The following is a 19,565-nucleotide window of genomic DNA, read 5'->3' as shown; positions in this document are numbered from 1 at the left end:
ACTCTAAAAGTAAGGTTATACAATTTAATTTGATGTCTTTAATTAATTCAAATATGCCTTATGTGTTACAGTGTGTGGTGGCGTAGGACCCAAACGCAGGAGAGTAGCCAGACATTGCCTCAAACAAAGGGTTTATTCTTTTAATTGGGAAACAGACAGGGTCAGTAGCGGTCCTAGTACATATGGCGCCCTAGGCAAGATTTATCAACAGCACCCCCTCTTCATGCTGCCCTAGGCGGCTGCCTATGTCGCCTATAGGAAGGACCGGCACTGGACAGGGTACTCACGTTAAGGACAAGACAAAGACTGGACACAAAACAGGAACCTAAAATACACAGAACCAAACAAGACACAGGTGGACATGATAATACAAACAATAACTGAAACCACTGAATGAGACACAGGTGAAGACAATGGCAGACACGGACACAGTAGGGCAGGGCAAAACCAAAAACGGGGTCACGTTTGTGGCTGTGACATTATGCCTGCCCAAAGGTGGGTGACTGTATTATCCTAGACTCCATGTACTGTTTGAACTGTACATGGGTTGTGTGTATGGGCAGTCTCAGGGTTATGTCACAGGTGTTGGCCTCTGGGCACACCCTTGGTGCTGGGTGAGGACCAGGGGGACAGGGAGCTGCTGGTGCTGGGGGAGGACCAGGGAGAGGGAAAGAGGCAGAAGAATTGAATATCCAATACAGTGCCAATACACACATCTGTATAAGCCCGACATGAGGTGTGTAGCCAACCAGGGCTTGTTTAATGCTGTCATAACTTGATTCATAGGAAGATTAGATAAGAACTTCAGGAAGTGACAAGCCACGGTAATAAGGATAACAATGTACTTATTTAATAAAAAGTGCTTACAAAGAAATGGTTGGTAAATTAGAAGTGTATGGAATGGGTGTGGGATCAGTGCAAGTGTAGAGTGAAGAGAATCATTACACACTAAAAAGCAAACAGTGATGATGTTCCTGCTAGTAATGGAGAGACCCAGCTTGTTAGGGCACAGCTTATTAAGGACCAAGGCACAGATCACAGGTGTGCCCCTGCAGCAATCACAGCTCCTCTACCTGCCTGCCATCCTGCAACAGAACCAAAGACAAAACAGAAAACAATGGAGAGGAGACCCAAACAATGCACATAGAGCCAACAATCTAACATGGTTTATGCCATCATCAGAACAGGCATAACCTCCCGTTCACTACTACAAGTCATTCAGGTAATGGTAATGTCCTATTGACTCATACAGCTGTGAACAGTATCCTTTCTGAAGTAGACATGGCAAGTGTTTGCTGACCATGGCAGTGTTTAACAGCGTTCAACTCAAGTTAAAAGCAGTAGGCCTACATCTTACACAGCAGAAAGACAAATATTTATTTCAGGTAATCTGCAAGTCCCAGTGTGCCATTACAATCAGCCCTTGGCCCAGCAGCAGCTTGGTAGGCCTGGTTGCACAGTGAAACCCAGCTGCAAGGTTGCTGCCAGAAGGTGACCTGAGAAGGAGTTGGGCCTTTGGGACATCGTATGTTTACATTTACATTTAGTCATTTAGCAGACGCTCTTATCCAGAGCAACTTACAGTAAGTACAGGGACATTCTCCCCGAGGCAAGTAGGGTGAAGTGCCTTGCCCAAGGACACAACGTCATTTTGCATGGCCGGGAATCGAACCAACAACCTGATTAATAGCCCGACTCCCTAACCGCTCAGCCATCTGACCCCCAGTCCAGTATATGATCTGTTAAGTATAAAGACATCAGTGTGTGAATGTGAAGGACAACCGATGAACCTTTATTTCTGTCACCTTGGCTGTGTATTTCACTTTTCTAGGTCTATTCAAGGAAGATGACCGCTCAACAAATTGGCATCACAATATATTTAGGAGGTTTATTACATTATATGTTTGCTTGTCATAGGTGTAAACTTGTTCTGAGTACTTATATGTCATATTATTGCCTTCTGAGTAGCCTACTTATATGTCATGTTATGCCAGGTTGCTTTGCGTTATCTTGTCCTAAGAATTTCAGTGCCCAGTCTGACCCTGTGTTGGTCTGTGCATCTCGAACTTGAAACTCTGTTTCGTTTTTAGTATGTACAACCATATGTAATTGAAAATGACAATAAAATACACTTGACTTGAATAGTAGCCTAACAACAGTTGTATATTGCCACCAACTGAGTTTGCGCATTGCCTCTTACATTAAGGGATGTTGGCAGTGAAACCAAATTGCGCACAATACTGAGGCAACGCAAACGCAGCGCAAGGGAAGTTCACAAAGCTCCAAGCCAGACAGCCAGCCTGATATTACTGTATTTATTTGTCTGCACCCCTTTTTATATCCTACAGTATTGCAATTGTGACCACCAACTTCATACTAATAGCTAACTAGCTAACCAACATTGTATTTGATAGTAGCTCGCACGAGCATCCTTAGACCTACTTTACTTACGTATTAGTTGTTACAATTATTGTCATAATTTCCCATCGGAGATTCAAGCCAGCAGACTTTAATTTTGGAAAACCAGACGCTGATTGAGCCAAACCAGGCGTTAATTTCGTGTGGTTTAATAGACACGTCTCAAAAAAGCACGCGTTTATTTAGACGCGTGCTTTGAACGTGTCACGTGACACGGTTCGATTTGAGGCGAAAAAGACGCCGACTTTGTATGGAAGTCGGCGCAATGGACGCCGTCTTTGCATGCAAAGTCGGCGTTAATTACGCGTGGTTGACACACGGGGGCGTCTTAATACTTGCCCACTTGGCCTTCCATACCCACTTGGCCTTCCATAGTGTACAGACGTCAAAACGTGTACAGACGTCAAAAACGGCATACATGAGAATAGTGATGGGAAGTTCGGATCATTTTACTGATTCGGTTCTTTGAATCTCGTTCATTAAAATGAACAAATCTTTTTTCGAGTCAATCGTTCATTTCAACGGGGGGGGGGCTATCCGTCCACTGCAAACACGTATCATATTCTCATCTAGGTTAGTGCATGACATGTGCACCAGCAGATACTATTTTAAAAGAAATTCCTGCATTAAAATAATGTATCATGACAGTTTGTATGATTTGTTCATTTATTATCACACTAGCATTTAATTATCACGGCAAACAATTACACTGCACTAAACTGTAAATGTAAAGTGAAAATAACAAAACCAGTCAGTATGATGACTGGAGCGAATATCATTCACGTCTTACTAAAACAGCGGCCACGCGAAAGGGAATGAGGAAACTGTTTCCTCTACAAAAAAATACAATGCGGGTCACGTGAAAAAAGGATCCAAAGACTCGTAGAAAGACCGAGACGGGAAATGAACGAATCGTTCATTTCCTCCAGTAGGCCTACAGAACCTATGCAGGTCACGTGAAAAATGATCCAAAGACTCGTAGAAAGACTGAGTCGGGAAATGAACGAATTGTTCGTTTCCTCTAGCTACCACTACAGAGCCTATGCAGGTCACGTGAAAAATTATCCAAAGACTCGTAGAAAGACCGAGTCGGGAAATGAATGAATCGTTCGTTTCCTCTAGCTACCACTACAGAGCCTATGCAGGTCACGTGAAAAATTATCCAAAGACTCGTAGAAAGACCGAGTCGGGAAATGAATGAATCGTTCGTTTCCTCTAGCTACCACTACAGAGCCTATGCAGGTCACGTGAAAAATTATCCAAAGACTCGTAGAAAGACCGAGTCGGGAAATGAACGAATCGTTCCCTCTAGCGTTTCCTCTAGCTACCACTACAGAGCCTATGCAGGTCACGTGAAAAATTATCCAAATACTCGTACCTGAAGACCGAGTCGGGAAATGAATTAATCATTTATGTTTACTTGGACGAGCCTATGCAACAGTCCCGATGCACGGCCACGAGAAAATGAACGAATCACTCTTTGAGAGGACTCGTTACTCCCGAGTCCTTGTAAGTATTCGTTCAAAATGAACGAATCGTTCACGAATGACACATCACTAATGTGTGATGATTAAGTTTATTGGCAATGGGGCTAACGTTATTTCTTGTTCCTGACTGTGTTTCATTCAAATAAATAACCTGTGTTGTCATGTAAATCTACAATTCAAGATGCATGTTTGTCCAGATCTATTTTTCAGCAAGATAGCTAGAGCTAACTGAAGCTGAGTTGAATTACGATAGTTTGTTTGGTAAGCTGTAGCTAGTGCTAACGTTACCAACCTAAGTCGATCCTGTTTGCTTGCACAAGGATCTTCTATGCTAGAGCTACGTTATAGACAAACATCTGCCATGCCCGTCGAGTCAATGTTAGCTAGACTCTAGCTCATCTGTTTTTTAATAACGCTGATTTGCAAGGAATGCAAGAACAGCTAGATAGCGAAAATGCCTAGAATAGGCATGTAAACTAGTTTAGCTTGCTAACGCAAGAGCATAGGTAATGTGTGATGATTTAGTTTATTGGCAATGGGGCTAACGCGTTATTTCATGTTCCTGACTGTGTTTCATTCGAATAAATAACCCGTACATGTAAATCTACAATTCACGATGCATGTTTGTCCAGATCACGTAAGTCGATCCAGTTTGCTTCGACAACAGAAGTGGAAACAACTAACTTAATCATTTCAAATGATATCTAGTCAATCTGTTGAAAACAGTGTTGTGTAGACACAATAGATTTATTTGTACGTTTTTATTTCAAGTCTCCACCTTCGTTGTTTCAGTGAGTGTTGGCCGTGTTGCGTCTTTGCTCCACAGCTTCACTCGTTGTAAACCAACCAATCAGCGCGCAGCTCATCTATATATTCATGAGCATACCATAAAACGAGAAAACCTAGCGTTTTTTCCCGGGAATATTTCAGAGGATGTATCAGGAGGCATAGAACAGCACCCGGGCCATTTTCAGCCCAACCAATGTTACATACCCTATTCGGAGACCTTAAGGAACAGTGTGAAATACCCAAAAAACCCAGTCAATCACCCCTTTAAAGGTTAATTAAAGCAAAATATTTATTTTTCTAACTATACAAAGTATTTAGAATAAATTTAATCACGTTTTAGAAATTGAACGATGAACACTTTAATTAATGCCAATCAGCTCACGGTGTGAGGTAGGCTCACTCCCCACGCTCGAGATGAACCAACGTGAGCAGGCAGAAAAAAACAGCTGAAACGAAGAGTGAAAGCTGGAATCTGAACGTGAACCAAGAAAAGTTATATATGTTTTATTTTCATTTAATAATAAGTGGTGTACATTAAACTATCTGACAAAAGATCGAAAAGTATGAAGAAAAGAACCGCATAGTTGATCCAAGGATTTGGTGAGTGGGAATGAATGTGTTGTTAGCTATAGGCCGTAAGGTGAACCCTATTATCGTTTCATCCCGCTCCACAGTCTGGCATCTACACAATCTTTAGCTCATAAAAAAGAACGAGTCGTGCTTAGCTACCAAAAAAAAGTTTGTCGCGAACATTCCAGTCGATTGTCGATGCGTCTATGTTTTATGCAGAACTAGTTTCTTCAGAGCGTAATAGGATTTTGGTGGCACGGTTCAACACGTGATCGTTCTACACCAATAAGGTAGCTGCGTTTTGTCCACATGGATGGATATGGTTGGCAAATAGAGGATGGGACCTTGCACGTCACCTGGATGACCAGAAATTCGGCCCCTGACAGTGTTTTGCATGTGATACTATGGCTGCAAAAGTGCCTGTGAGACAGGCAGATGTTCCTGTTTTTCGCATAAGTGTCTGTACAGCCGAACACTTCAAAACCCTATTTCGCGTAAACAACAGCTGGACAGATCATTTACATCATGTCAAAATGATTGGTCACAATCCCAGGGGACTCACCTGGTTCCAGGCGTGTGTCGCTGTGTGCGACTCTCAGATCCGAGCGGGGGGCGCACGAGGAAGGACGGACAACGACTGTCTTTTAAGAGCTTTTTATTTTTCAAATATAAGAAAAAAAAAAAGAAAAAAAAATACAAAAGATAAAAAACACCTGAGGCCTCCTCTGCGAGCAACGTCCCGATCAAAGTAATAAACTGCGGGCCTAGTGCCACTGAACTTGACAAAGTATCAAAAGGCAAAACACAGCATAAACTACAATAGCTCAAAGACACGACTCAAGACTGTAGACTAGACTGGGCTAGACGAGGTAGAAAAGAGCGTACAGCAGAAAAAAAGCTCCCAGGACATTTACCTACAGTATCTTTTATATCAAAAACTTATGACACATTTCCTTACTTAGGACTTGCGCCATGACGCACGTATAAACATTTCTAGGAAACCTGCACTTTCCAAAAGGTCAAGTGTGGCTTCCTCTATGCAGTTCTCTAACCACATCCTCTGCAACTGTCATACCGAAACGTTCTGCTTCAAACTTCTAGCAGTCAACAGTTAACACATCTATTTTCAAAAATGCACATCTACAAAGTATTTTTAACTCAAAACAAAAGGTAGAAAAGATCTAAAAACATTTGAAAGCTATTTATAACATATCTTAAAACAAATGCAAGTCATTTCTTAAGAACACATTTGCCAAATGCACGTTTCTATCAACTTAAAATGCGTATGCAAGAGGTCAAGACCATTTTAAAAATTCAATTTTTTTTTTCTTCCTTTGTGGTTGATTCATCATTTCTCCAAAGTCCATTAAAACGAAGGCTCCTTCAGGGGCATTCGACACAGCCAGTGAAATTTTCCCGGAAAAAAACCCTAGGTTTTCTCCTTTTATGGTATGCTCATGAATATATAGATGAGCTGCGCGCGGATTGGTTGGTTTACAACGAGTGAAGCTGCGGAGCAAAGACGCAACACGGCCAACATCACTCACTGAAACATTGAAGGTGGAGACTTGAAATAAAAACGTACAAATAAATCTATTGTGTCTACACAACACTGTTTTCAACAGATTGACTAGATATCATTTGAAATTATTACGTTAGTTGTTTCCACTTCTGTTGTCGAAGCAAACATGATCGCCTTAGGTGGGTAACGTTAGCACTACAGCTTAGCAAACAAACTATCGTGATTCAACTCAGCTTCATTTAGCTATCTTGCTGAAAAATAGATCTGGACAAACATGCATCTTGAATTGTAGATTTACATGACAACACAGGTTATTTATTTGAATGAAACACAGTCAGGAACATGAAATAACGTTAGCCCCATTGCCAATAGACCAATTCTTTGTTTGTAAACATTCGGGATGCGCGCGCAATGTGGTTGCAGAAAACCAGGAAAGGATAGCCTTTATAATGGCTAGAGAAGTACACGGATTATACAAATAGTTCGCTTTAAAAAGACCAAAGGTCGAGGAGGACAGCCTTTTAGAGAGAAAGCGATTTCCCATTGATCTGTCACATCAGAATTTTGATTTGGGTCACGAAAGTCTTGAAATTTGAGTGAGAATGTCGCCCGGTAGACCGCATAGTCTTAGACGGCAGCCATGTCTTCACGTCATGTCACAAAGTTCATAATTATACAGTTTTACAGTCAATTCTACACCTAAAAAGTCGAGCAGAGCAGCTTTCAAGAGGTATGGGAATTCTGCTTTTAGCCAGCTGGTTCGATTATTTTTGTGATTTGTGTAAAACTGCCAATCTGAGTGAGACTGCGTCCTCGTTAAGGCCGATTTATACTTCTGCGTTTTTACGGAGACAGGGAACGCCCTCTCTGTCAAGGAACGCCCTCTCCGTGCCCTCTCAGAGCCCCTCGGAGAGCTCTACGTGCACCTCCTGAATTTCCTGACTATCCGTCCGTCCGTCATTTTACGGATACCCCTTGGCTGTGATTGGTCCGTATTAAGAACCGCTTGCGTCAGGGGCGGGGTTGCCGTGACCAACAAGAGAACAAAATCCTTTGACCGCCATTGTTGTAAGTTTTTACAATTCATATTTCAGCTAAACAGTACATGTAAATCAGCATCTGAATTAAAATGTGACGAGAAATGGGCAGTGTAGTTGCTGAAAATGTGCTTATTTTATTGATGAAACGGCTAATTTGTAAATTTGCTATAACTTTTCGATAACCTAGTTAGCATCGCAGTGCAGCGCCAACTGTTCTTCTGGCAGTGAATTGACTACTATGAATTCAACCAATCCGTCCGACTCCGTGCGTGCGTCTGTCCGTAACGGAGTCGGAGAAGTATAATTCGGCCTTTACACTGTTTTGACGTTGTTAGCCTCAGTCAGACTCGGGTCGCTCACTGGCAGTGTGCACAATGTTGTATTTCACTCCATTCTACACTATACACGTCAGGGAGGACTGCCTTTTGTAGATACAAGCCTGCTGAAGATAGCCAGCATCTTGGATGTCTTTAACCAAGTCTGTTTCATTCATCATTTGCCTGAGAAAGCGACCTCCGTTAGCCAGGCTAGTTTTGCCCGAGCCAGCGTAGTTTTGCCCGTTCACTCCATTCTACACTAAAAACGTCAGGGAGGACTGCCTTTTGTAGATACGAGCCTGCTGAAGATAGCCAGAATCTTGGATTTCTTTAACCGATTTGCCTGAGAAAGTGACCTCCGTTAGCCAGGCTAGTTTTGCCCGATCACTTGTCAGGCTATTTAAAGGTATCGGGGTCAAGTGACTTTTGTGCATGGACAAATGAAACGTAAATGTACTTGTCCAAAGGACAAGTGCCTCAAAAAGTTAATGTCAAGCCCTGAAATCCAGTGTCCAGAGGTATTTGATGACCTGATCGACACTCTAGTGTATTATACCCGGGAGAAGTTCGTCTTTTGCATCCGACATGCGCAGTTGAGCATGCTTGACAGTCGTGTGACGTAGGGTGATAATTGGTCTATAAACAAGGCTAAATCATCACACATTCTACCTATGCTCTTGCGTTAGCAAACTAGTTTACATGCCTACAGTCTAGGTGTTTTCACTATCTAGCTGTTCTTGCATTCCTTGCAAATCAGCGTTAACAAAAAGCTGATGAGCTAGAGTCTAGCTAACATTGACCAGACGGGCATGGCTGATGTTTATCTATACCGTAGCTAGAAGATCCCTGTGCAGTTCGACCCTCGACACATTTGCGCGAACCATTTCACCAAGGACGGTTTTGAAACAATGTGACAATGTAAAGCAGGATTTGCTATGAAGCTGTTGCTCAAAAGAGGTGCGTTCCGACCTTATGTTCATCACAACCGCAAGCTGTAGTATGATTTTGTCGGTAACAGTTAGGGATGGGCGAACGATGCCTTGTGAAGCTTTGGTGGTTTCTTCCGGATTGTGCCGGCCCAACGGCGCATTGAAAATGAACAGCGTCATCTAGCAGCCGTTTAAACTGGCTGAATGAGGCATAGTGGTTGTCTCCTACGGTAGACTACTCTGTTATTTAATATTTTAATTAAGGTTACATGTGTTAATTTTGATCTGATATTAGTGCTCACACATAAAATGTTGTGATACATCTGTAGGCCGTTAGAATTGTGTCATTTTCTCACAATAAAAGTTAAAGAATATCTTCCGAGGTGCCCTGCACTGGGGCGCGAACTCGGATATCCAGACTCGCCTTAACAGTACGTCGTCGAACATCGCTTTAACCAGCTACACCACCGAAAAAGCTTACTTGTCAATGCGGGTCGACGGTCTTTATAGGATACAGTCTTTATATCAATTAAACTAGATTACACAGATTTTTTCTTATTCTTAACATTTGTGATATGTAGGCCTATTGTGAACTGGGGGGACTTTATTATTACTAATTATTATTACTGTTGACAATGTTCAATGTTCAACGAATCATCAACATTTGTTTTCTGGGCACTGTATAGACCTACCTAGTCCTATCATGTTACATTTCAATAAAATAACACAACACTCAAGTGCACGGATTTATAATTATTACAATACGGATTTGGCTAAATAATAATGACCGATGGAAGAAACTCGAGCGATGCCTGGGGCTGCTTCTCTGGCAATGTGTGATTTGTCTTTAACAAGAAGCGGTGGCTTCGTTCCCTCTATGGCTCTGGTTCAGAAGAGCGGCAAAACTTCGAACCAGTTCGTGACGTTTGAAGCATTGAACGTCATCTATCACGTTAAATTAATCAGAAATACACTATACATTGTTAATGTGGTAAATGAATATTCTAGGTTGAAACGTCTGTTTTTTAATAAAATATCTACATAGGTGTATAGAGGCCCATTTCCAGCAACTATTACTGTATGTGTTCGAATGGTACATTGTGTTTGCTAATTGCCTTAGAAGACTAATGGATGATTAGAAGGATTAGAATTAGAATGCCAAAGGTCTGCAATGTTGTAATTGCTGCAAATGGAGCATTATTTGACGAAAGCAAAGTTTGAAGAACAAAATTTATATTTCAAATAAAAATAATTTTTTCTAATAAGAATAATTAACCTTGTAAATGTCTTGACTATATTTTCTATTCATTTTGAAAGTTATTTGATAAATAAAAGTGTAAGTTTTCATGGAAAACACAAAATTGTCTGGGTGACCCCAAACTTTTGAACGGTAGTGTATGTTGATGTGTTTAGAAACGTATTTAGCATTTTACGTATGCTAGATACAGGAGACGTTAGCATTGCTAATAGGCTAGCTGTTAGCGACAAAATACTTACAGCTTGCATTTGTGATGAGCATACGGTTGGAACAGCACCTCTTTTCAGCAAAAGCGGCTTAGCACATCCTTCTTTAAATTGTCCAATGTTTTCATTCAAAACTGTCTTTGGTGAAATGGTTCGAGCAAATGAATAAATGAGTGTCAAACTTCACAGGGATCTTCTCATAGAAAAACATCACCCATGCCCGTCGAGTGTCTGGTTCCTTGGGAAGATTATGAAAAGTGCCAGAATTCCCTGTACAGCCTGGAACACTGCATTTACCACCATGGTCCATTTTCAATATGCTATAAAAACGTTCTTCTTTGTAATTCTGTGGAAGTACACAAAGCAGCACACAGCAAATTTTGGGCCGTGACCAAGGTACAGACCAGAGCCAAAAAAGTTGGCTTTTTCAAAACCTACCATTTTACAGCTACATTTTTTAATTGTGAGATTTGCATAGGAAAGAGGTGTCAATGGACTTCGAGGTTCACTGTATGTCCATTTTACCCACTGAACTGTCGTTATTCAACTGTGACAAGGTAAATTTGGTTCTGCAATCAATGACCCCTTTAAAGACTATTGTACTCCGGTGTGGTAGGAATCCATACCAACCACTATTGCACCACATAGTGCAACAAACTCAAAAATATTTTCATTAGGATACTCCACATCACTCATGTGAATTTCAATGAAAATGGTTGTCATGGTCTAGTAATGTTTGTGCTCTTTGTGAATTGAAGTATTGTTTTTGTGACATAGTTTTCTTTTGTTTATTTGAATTTGGTAAGGAAATCAAATGTATCTGTCTGTGGACAGGATATGGTGGGCAGGTGCATACAGTGAACATTTAAACATAATGAACAAAATAAAAATGTAGATAATTTACAACAAAATAAAATACTAGGGCTATACAATATAATATAAAATACGATAAAATTAAATAATTAGTGCTGTCAAACGATTAAAATATTTAATAGCGATTAATCGCAATTAATTGCACATTTTTATCTATTCTAAATGTCCCTTGATTTCTTTTTGTCCCATTATTTTTTTCTCATTTTAATGCTCTTATCAACATGGAAAAGTGGAAGGGATTGCTTGGTGCAAATGTAAAAAAAAAAATTGAAAACAACATTGCAATCGCCTGGCTTTGACGAGGGGGCGGAGAATTCGCATCAGCTGTGTGCTTGGCCATCAAGTGGTATTTCAGACTGGACGTGCTGCGATGATAGATCAGTTCACAACGACAAAAACAAACAGATCACTTTGGTCTTGTCAATGGAACCATTTGGCAACTTTTTAAAAGTAAACTTTCCATTCAGAATCTTATTGGCATCCATTTCGGCGTGTTGCGCTCCAAACAAACTCAAAACATAACGTTAGCCTACTACTCTTTGGCCGGCTAGCAAGCCCAAACAAGTGTGTGCGGCGTGCCTGTTGTTTTGTTTCCGGTCTAGCTAGATCCGGTGTGGTGTTGTAGTTTTTCTAAAGTCAGTAGTTGTTGCAACAGCATGTGAAAAAAACTAAAAAGTTTGCTAGGCCAAAAAGAACGTTAATCTCGCGATAAAAAAATTGACACCGTTAAAATGGGTTTGCGTTAACGCCGTTAATAACGCGTTTAACTGACAGCACTAAAAATAATATAGAAAAAAATTATTCTGAATATCTTAAAGTGACAGAGTGTATGAGTTAAGTGACAGAGTGTCAGTGTCAGTTTGGGGCCTTCGGTCCGGTCCCGCCCGCGGGCCGTAAAGGCTGCCCCCTCCTCCCCCAGTTACTGCACACTAAATTTTAATAAATATATTTTTTTGACTGCTACACATGTAATACATCGTTGGAAAGCTACGATTCTTGTGCTTGTACTTATGGAAACCATTTCAAGATCAAGTCGCAACAGCAAGTATTACCAACGTCTTTGTCCAGTCACAAATATGTAAACAAAGCAAAAGCAAACTATTCTATTCACCCTAAAAGGTTTCGCCTGATCCAGGTATGCAAACAATCCGAACAAATATGGACTGGTTACATTCCCAAATGTCCAAACTATCTAACCGTGTCGAGTTACACTCTGCCCTTTCGATTGACACCTTGTTTGACCCAATAGGAGCTTCCATGCCCTGGTGACAGCCTTCTAAAGCCAACTAGGTCTCTGTGTCCTGCCCCCCCCCCCCCCCCCCCCCACACACACACACACGTTCACAAGTTCAGTAATCACACCATAGATTGAATAGATAGCTTTTATTGAAGCTGGGCTGGTAGCAAAGCCAAGCCTAATGCATTGTGGTACAGGCTGGTAGCAGAGCCAAGCCTAATGCAGGGTGTCGCAGGCTGGTAGCAGAGCCAAGCCTGAGGCTGGTAGCAGAGCCGAGCCTTGAGTGGTTGGTGTAGGCTGGTAGCAGAGCCGAGCCTGAGGCGGTTGGTGTAGGCTAGTAGCAGGGCCGAGCCTGGTGCTGATGGAGGCCGGTAGCAGAGCCGGGCCTGGGTTCCGGGTATGGACTCGGGGTGTGGCGGAGAGTCCTTATGGGTCACGGCCGAGCAGCGGCTCGATCGGATCCCCAAAGGAACACTCACCTACGGGCTGCTGTGAGGCTGATGAGAGCTTGAGTGTGGTGGAGATCAGGGAGGTTGGTCCTGACGTATAGGCGGTATGCCTGAGAGGACCAGCGACCCAGAAGCTGGATAGTGTGGTCAGCAACGCCCTGGCTGGAAGCAGAGGAAGCGGCGCCGATTCTGAAGGAATGTGCGGAATAGTGTGTGGGGTCTATGCCTGATTTGGTGAGGATGAGGCGGAGATGGTGGTGGAACCGGGAGGCGACGAGTCCTGATTCCGTGATGAATAGTGGGCTGGATGGGAGGGCGTGGCTTCCGGATTTGGAGTGAATGAGTTTCTGTAGAGACTCGAAGGGGCTGAGGGGAGAATTGAGGCGGAAGAGGAAGATGGGAACTGTGGGCCCGCTCTGATTGGTCTTTCTGCGTTTCAGAGAGAAAATGAGTGTGTCGGGGGAGTGTAGGGTGATGTCAGAGACGCATGGGTGAGCAGAAGGGTCGAAAGTGGAGGAGGTGGACGTGAATTCGGAGCACCTCAGGAAGCCGAAGAAAGCCAGGAGGAACATAGCCTCCAGGGTGGAGTCAGTGGAAGGGGAGGAGTAGCCAGACCGCAGTGTGGTGATGCAGGCGGCTAGTAGGTCGGCAGTGAGGGGGAGTCGTGCAGAGGGAGAGCGGGGTTCCAGGCGCTTCAGACCCTTCATGAGAAGGGAGGTCTGGCTGTTGGAGATGGCTGTGCAGGGGGAACCGGAGAGCAACTTGCAGAAGAAGTTGATGCCGCTGAGGTATGTGTGGATGGTGGAAGTGCGGATACAGAGGTGCGCGTGAGCGTATGAGATGAAGCTGGTGATGGAAAGGAGGTTGAATGAGGGGAATGTGAGGTGGTGAATGGTGTGGAAGGACCTGAAGCTTTTCCAGGCTGTCCAGTAGGTGGAGAGTGTACGGGGGGACAGACCTTGGAGGATGACGTCCTGGGTATGGAGGTGGAGGTCATGGAGGGGTGCCGTTACGGGAAGATCGTATAGGAATACGGAGGGACCGGAGTGGGAAGGGGGTCCGCCTCTGGGGCCAAGCGCCTGAATTTCTGCAGGGAGAGACGAGAGAGAGAGTCGGCAATGGTGTTGTGGTGACCGGGGATGTGAGCGGCTCTGATTATGAACTGATGTGTGACTGAAAGCCAGGTGAGGCGGCGGATGAAGGGCATGGCGGTGATGGAGTCTGATCGGCCTTTGTTGATCCAGGAGACGACGGCAGTGTTGTTGGAGTGGATGAGGATGGATTGGCGTGACCATTCATGGCCCCAGAGGAGGGCGGCGATGATGATGGGGTAGACCTCGTGAAGTGCAGATGAGGGGGCCAGTGAGGGAGAAGGGCAGGAAGGGAACTCGGAAGGCCATGGGGAGGAGAACCAGCGGCCGTTATAATAGCAGCCGAAACCAAAAGAGGGGGCGGCGTCTGTGAAGAGCTGCATGTCGTTGGGGTTGGATAAAAGATCGTTATAAAAGAAAGTGATGCCGTTCCAGTGGGAAAGGAGATGATGCCAGAGCTCCAACTCCATGAGACAGGAGGCGTCCAGTGTGATGGTGTGGTGGAGCGACTGTACGGATGAAGCCAGGAGGAGGAGGTGGGAAATGAAGGAGCGGCCTTGGGGGATGATGCGGAGGGCGTAGTTCAGATGGCCGAGGAGGGAGAGGAGTTGGCGCAGGTGGGGGTGATCAGGTAATTGGAAAGAAGGAGCGTGATACGGTCCAGTTTGTCGGTGGGGAGTGAAGCTTTGAAAGCCACGGAGTCCAGTGTGATACCGAGGAACTCCAGTGTTGTAGCTGGCCCTTCTGTCTTTTCCAGGGAGAGGGGGACACCCAGTTGTGAGAACACCGTGGTGAAAGCGTGGAGGCCTTGCGCCGGTGGGGATGAAGGGGGGCCGATGGTGAGGAAGTCGTTCAGGAGATGGACTAAGAAGGGAACCTTGGACTCATTGAGGAGGATCCAGCAGAGTGCTTCGGAGAGGCAGTCGAATAAGCGTGGGCTGCTTTTGCGGCCGAATGCCAGTCGGACGGCAAAGTAGTAGGAATCCTCCCAGCAGACCCCAAAGAAAGCCCAGTAGTCTGGGTGGATGGGAAGGACCTTGAAGGCGGTCATGATGTCGGCCTTCGCCAGCCAGGCGCCGCGGCCGGCCAGGCGGATAAGGGAGATGGCGTGGTCGATGGTGGTGTAAGCCAGGGAGTAGTCCGGGCTGGGGATCAAGCTGTTTATGCTGGGGACGGGGCCGCGACGGGGAGCAGAGAGGTCGATCACGAGTCTCTGCTTGCCCGAGTACTTCCGGGTGGCGACGCCGATGGGGCTCACCCGGTAGACGGGGAACGGGGGAGAGGCGAACGGGCCAATTATGAAGCCCTGAGACACCTCCTTGGCCAACAGGGCAGAGACCACGGCGGGGGCCTCGAGCGCCGAGCGGAGGTTTGGGCAGGCAAAAGAGCAAGCGGGCAAGGACACCAGGCCGGGGGAGAAGCCTAGGACCAAGCCGTCCAGGAGGAACCGCACGGCGGCGGGGTCGGGGTGGCGGCGGAGGGCCGCAGCCAGGGCAGGGACGACGATGGGGGTGGACAAATGGGCAGACAGTCAGGGGGCCGGCCGGCCAGGGGGGTCAAGGGAGCAGGAGAAGCGGGAGTGGGCCCCACCGCAGAAGGAGCAGACGTAGAGGCTCCGGCAGGATGACAAGGAGCAAGACCCGGCGTTGAAATTATTGCAGATCATACGCCCCTTCTGCATCGGGGCCGTGGGCCTGAAATGAGCTTGTTAGCCTTGTAGCTAAGGAAATGCTGCAAATGCTAATACCCAACATGATGGGTATCTGTGGAGCCTTCAAAATAAAAATCCTTAGCGCAAACTGGATGGACAGAAGCAGTGTTCTTTGTGCGTCAAAACTGCTGAATCAGATAAAGCACTCCAATGTGTTTATGCTTCAGTTTTTGTGTTTCAGCAATACTAATGGGGGATTTAGCTATAATATATGATAGTTCTAAGTGCCACCTTTCATTAGAGATAACAATTATGAAAAATAATACATTTTTATCCTAAGTATTTGACCTTGGTTACAAAGGGTCATTTTGGAGTCTCCAAAAGGCCCTTTTTGAAAATGCCTGGATTCACTCTTATAAAAACGTGTCAAATATAAATATATTGTGGTATTATGTTTGACTTTTGATTTGAATTGGGTAAGGCTTCAAGCTGTGGTCCAATTCTGTCTTCCAGCTAATACCTACCACCTCTAGGCCTCTTCAGGCCTCTCTTTTCAAAACAAAATATAGGCGGAAGAGGAAACTTTCACTTTCCTTGTGTTCACACTTTTATTACTCCACACCAGTAGGACTGACAGGGGTCCTGACAACAGGGGAAATAACTTAAGAGTGTCACCTTTCAAAAGAGACCACAGTCATGCATGTACTCCAAATGGTTCAAGAACAGCTGTCAATTTACTTTGGGTATGCTGTTTAGGCGTTTTCAGGCAAACTTACAAGGATTTTTTAAATAAGGCTAGTAGTGGAAGGAAAGAAACTGTTCTTGTGGTGTGAGGGTTTGGTCCTGATGGACCACAGCCTCCTGCCGGAGGGGAGTGGTTGAAACAGAGTGTCCAGGGTGGGAGGAATCAGCAACAATCTTCCTCACTCGCCTCAGGGTCCTCGAGGTGTGCAGGTCTTCGAGGGTAGGCAGATTGCAGTCTATCACCTTCTCAGCAGTGCGGATGATACGCTGCAGTCTGCTATTCTCCTCGCAGTGGCAGCAGCGTACCAGATGGTGATGGAGAAGGTGAGGATGGACTCAATGATGGCTGTGTAAAAGTGCACCATCATTGTCTTTGGCAGGTTGAATGTCTTCAGTTGCCACAGGAAGTACATCCTCTGTTGTGCTTTCTTGATGAGGGAGCTTATGTTCAGTTCTGAAGGACTGAAATATTTTGTGTCTATTCCAATATTTAATGATGGTATTCAATGACACAAGTCTGTGTTCTAGAAAGAGTGGTCTGGAGTCGCAGAGGTCCGATAATATCAGCTTTAATACAGCAGTTGGAAATCAACAAGTACAGAGCTCTGGGGTTGTCTACGTTTCCCTACCCGCAACAGAGTTTGGGTTGGTTCACGAAGTCCAACTGGCTATCTGTCCCTGCCCCAGCATATATTATACAGTGAAGTAAAACAAAAAGATGAAAAGAGGGTTGAGCTTTCTCATGCATCATTGAGTTGTTCTTGCTGGCGTGTCCCACCTGCTCGGGTGCCGTCTCCACCCGGTTTCAAGGTTGTTTCTGAAAATGAAGAGATAGAGACACAAAATACAGCCTTTTTCCCACACTGTGGTCGAGACTCGTCTGGATTGTTCCTCTTTCTCCGCCCGCACCCATGACTCCCCCCACCCTGTGTGAGACACAATGTTTAAGCCTGAGCACACTTCTAAGCTCATAAGACATAACTTTAATAAACACAATGCATTCTTTAGTTCCCACTTGAGGTCCTGGGAGAGGATAGTACCCAGGAAGCAGAAGGACTCCACAGTGTTGACTGGGGAGTTGCACAGGGTGATGTGGGTGAGTGGGGCTTTATTCTTTCTAAAGTCCGCAACCATCTCCACTGTCTTAATCAGAATCAGAATTTGGTTTATTCACCATGTATGTTACACAAACACAGAATTTACTGTGGCAGGAAGGTGCAAACAATAAACATACGGATCTCAAATTAAATAAAAGTACAATAGTTTAACTAATTCTAAGAACAGATGATGCCCAATGAGGGTGGTGTCGTCCGCAAACTTCAGAAGTTTGACAGACGGATGACGAGGTGCAGCTGTTGGTGTACAGGGAGAAGATCAGAGGGGAAAGGACGCAGCCCTGAGGTGATCCGGTGAGTCAGAAACTTGTGTTCCCAGCTTAACGCATTGCTTCCTGTCAGATAGGAAGTCTGTGATCCACCTGCAGGTGGAGTCGGGCACATTTTTTATTTGCACAATTCAAGCAATACAATTACAAAATAAACAAACATAATAGAGATAAATGAATAGCACTGTGCAGGAAGAGGCAAAAAGCCAAATGGGCTTATTTGAAGCCTCCACCTACAGTGGGGCAAAAAAGTATTTAGTCAACCACCAATTGTGCAAGTTCTCCCACTTAAAAAGATGAGAGAGGCCTGTAATTTTCATCATAGGTACACATCAACTACTTCAACTAAATGAGAAACAAAAATCTAGAAAATCACATTGTCTGATTTAAAAAAAAAATATTTGCAAATTATGGTGGAAAATAAGTATTTGGTCACCAACAAAAAAGCAAGATTTCTGGCTCTCACAGACCTGTAACTTCTTCTTTAAGACGCTCCTCTGTCCTCCAGTCGTTACCTGTATTAATGGCACCTGTTTGAACTTGTTATCAGTATAAAAGACACCTGTCCACAACCTCAAACACTCAGACTCCAAACTCCACTATGGCCAAGACCAAAGAGCTGTCAAAGGACACCAGAAACAAAATTGTGGACTTGCACCAGGCTGGGAAGAATCAATCTGCAATAGGTTAGTAGCTTGGTGTGAAGAAATCCACTGTGGGAGCAATTATTAGAAAATGGAAGACATACAAGACCACTGATAATCTTCCTCGATCTGGGGCTCCACGCAAGATCTCACCCCGTGGGCTCAAAAAGATCACAAGAACGGTGAGCAAAAATCCCAGAACCACATGGGGGGACCTAGTGAATGACCTGCAGAGAGCTGGGACCAAAGTAACAAAGGCTACCATCAGTAACACACTACGCCGCCAGGGACTCAAATCCTGCAGTGCCAGACGTGTCCCCCTGCTTAAGCCAGTACATGTCTGGGCCCGTCTGAAGTTTGCTAGAGAGCATTTGGATGATCCTGAAGAGGATTGGGAGAATGTCATATGGTCAGATGAAACCAAAATAGACCTTTTTGGTACAAACTCAACTCGTCGTGTTTGGAGGAGAAAGAATGCTGTCTTGCATCCAAAGAACACCATACCTACTGTGAAGCATGGGGGTGGAAACATCATGCTTTGGGGCTGTTTTTCTGCAAAGGGACCAGGACAACTGATCCGTGTAAAGGAAAGAATGAATGGGGCCATGTATCGTGAGATTTTGAGTGAAAACCTCCTTCCATCAGCAAGGGCATTGAAGATGAAACGTGGCTGGGTCTTTCAGCATGACAATGGTCCCAAACACACCGCCCGGGCAATGAAGGAGTGGCTTCGTAAGAAGTATTTCAAGGTCCTGGAGTGGCTTAGCCAGTCTCCAGATCTCAACCCCATAGAAAATCTTTGAAGAGAGTTGAAAATACCTGTTGTAACATCACTGCTCTAGAGAAGATCTGCATGGAGGAATGGGCCAAACTACCAGCAACAGTGTGTAAAAACCTTGTGGAGACTTACAGAAAACGTCTGACTTCTGTCATTGCCAACAATGGGTATATAACAA

At 44.6% G+C, this 19,565-nt stretch overlaps 2 long non-coding RNA genes across 2 annotated transcripts in view; one reads left to right on the top strand and one right to left on the bottom strand.

Moving 5' to 3' along the window:
* Positions 1–19,565, top strand: part of LOC134034122 (uncharacterized) — a 76,661-nt gene that overhangs the window by 2,300 nt on the left and 54,796 nt on the right. The window lies entirely within an intron of this gene.
* On the bottom strand, positions 841–2,768 carry LOC134033764 (uncharacterized). Its single transcript, XR_009932161.1, has 3 exons — positions 2,452–2,768; positions 1,583–1,739; positions 841–1,085 (listed from the first exon to the last, which is right to left on the bottom strand). It is a non-coding gene; the product is annotated as an uncharacterized LOC134033764 (long non-coding RNA).

This window comes from Osmerus eperlanus, chromosome 14, assembly GCF_963692335.1.
Source record: "Osmerus eperlanus chromosome 14, fOsmEpe2.1, whole genome shotgun sequence".
NCBI lineage: Eukaryota > Metazoa > Chordata > Actinopteri > Osmeriformes > Osmeridae > Osmerus > Osmerus eperlanus.
Note: the sequence above shows the minus strand (reverse complement) of the source record. Positions and strands in the feature narration are given on the sequence as shown.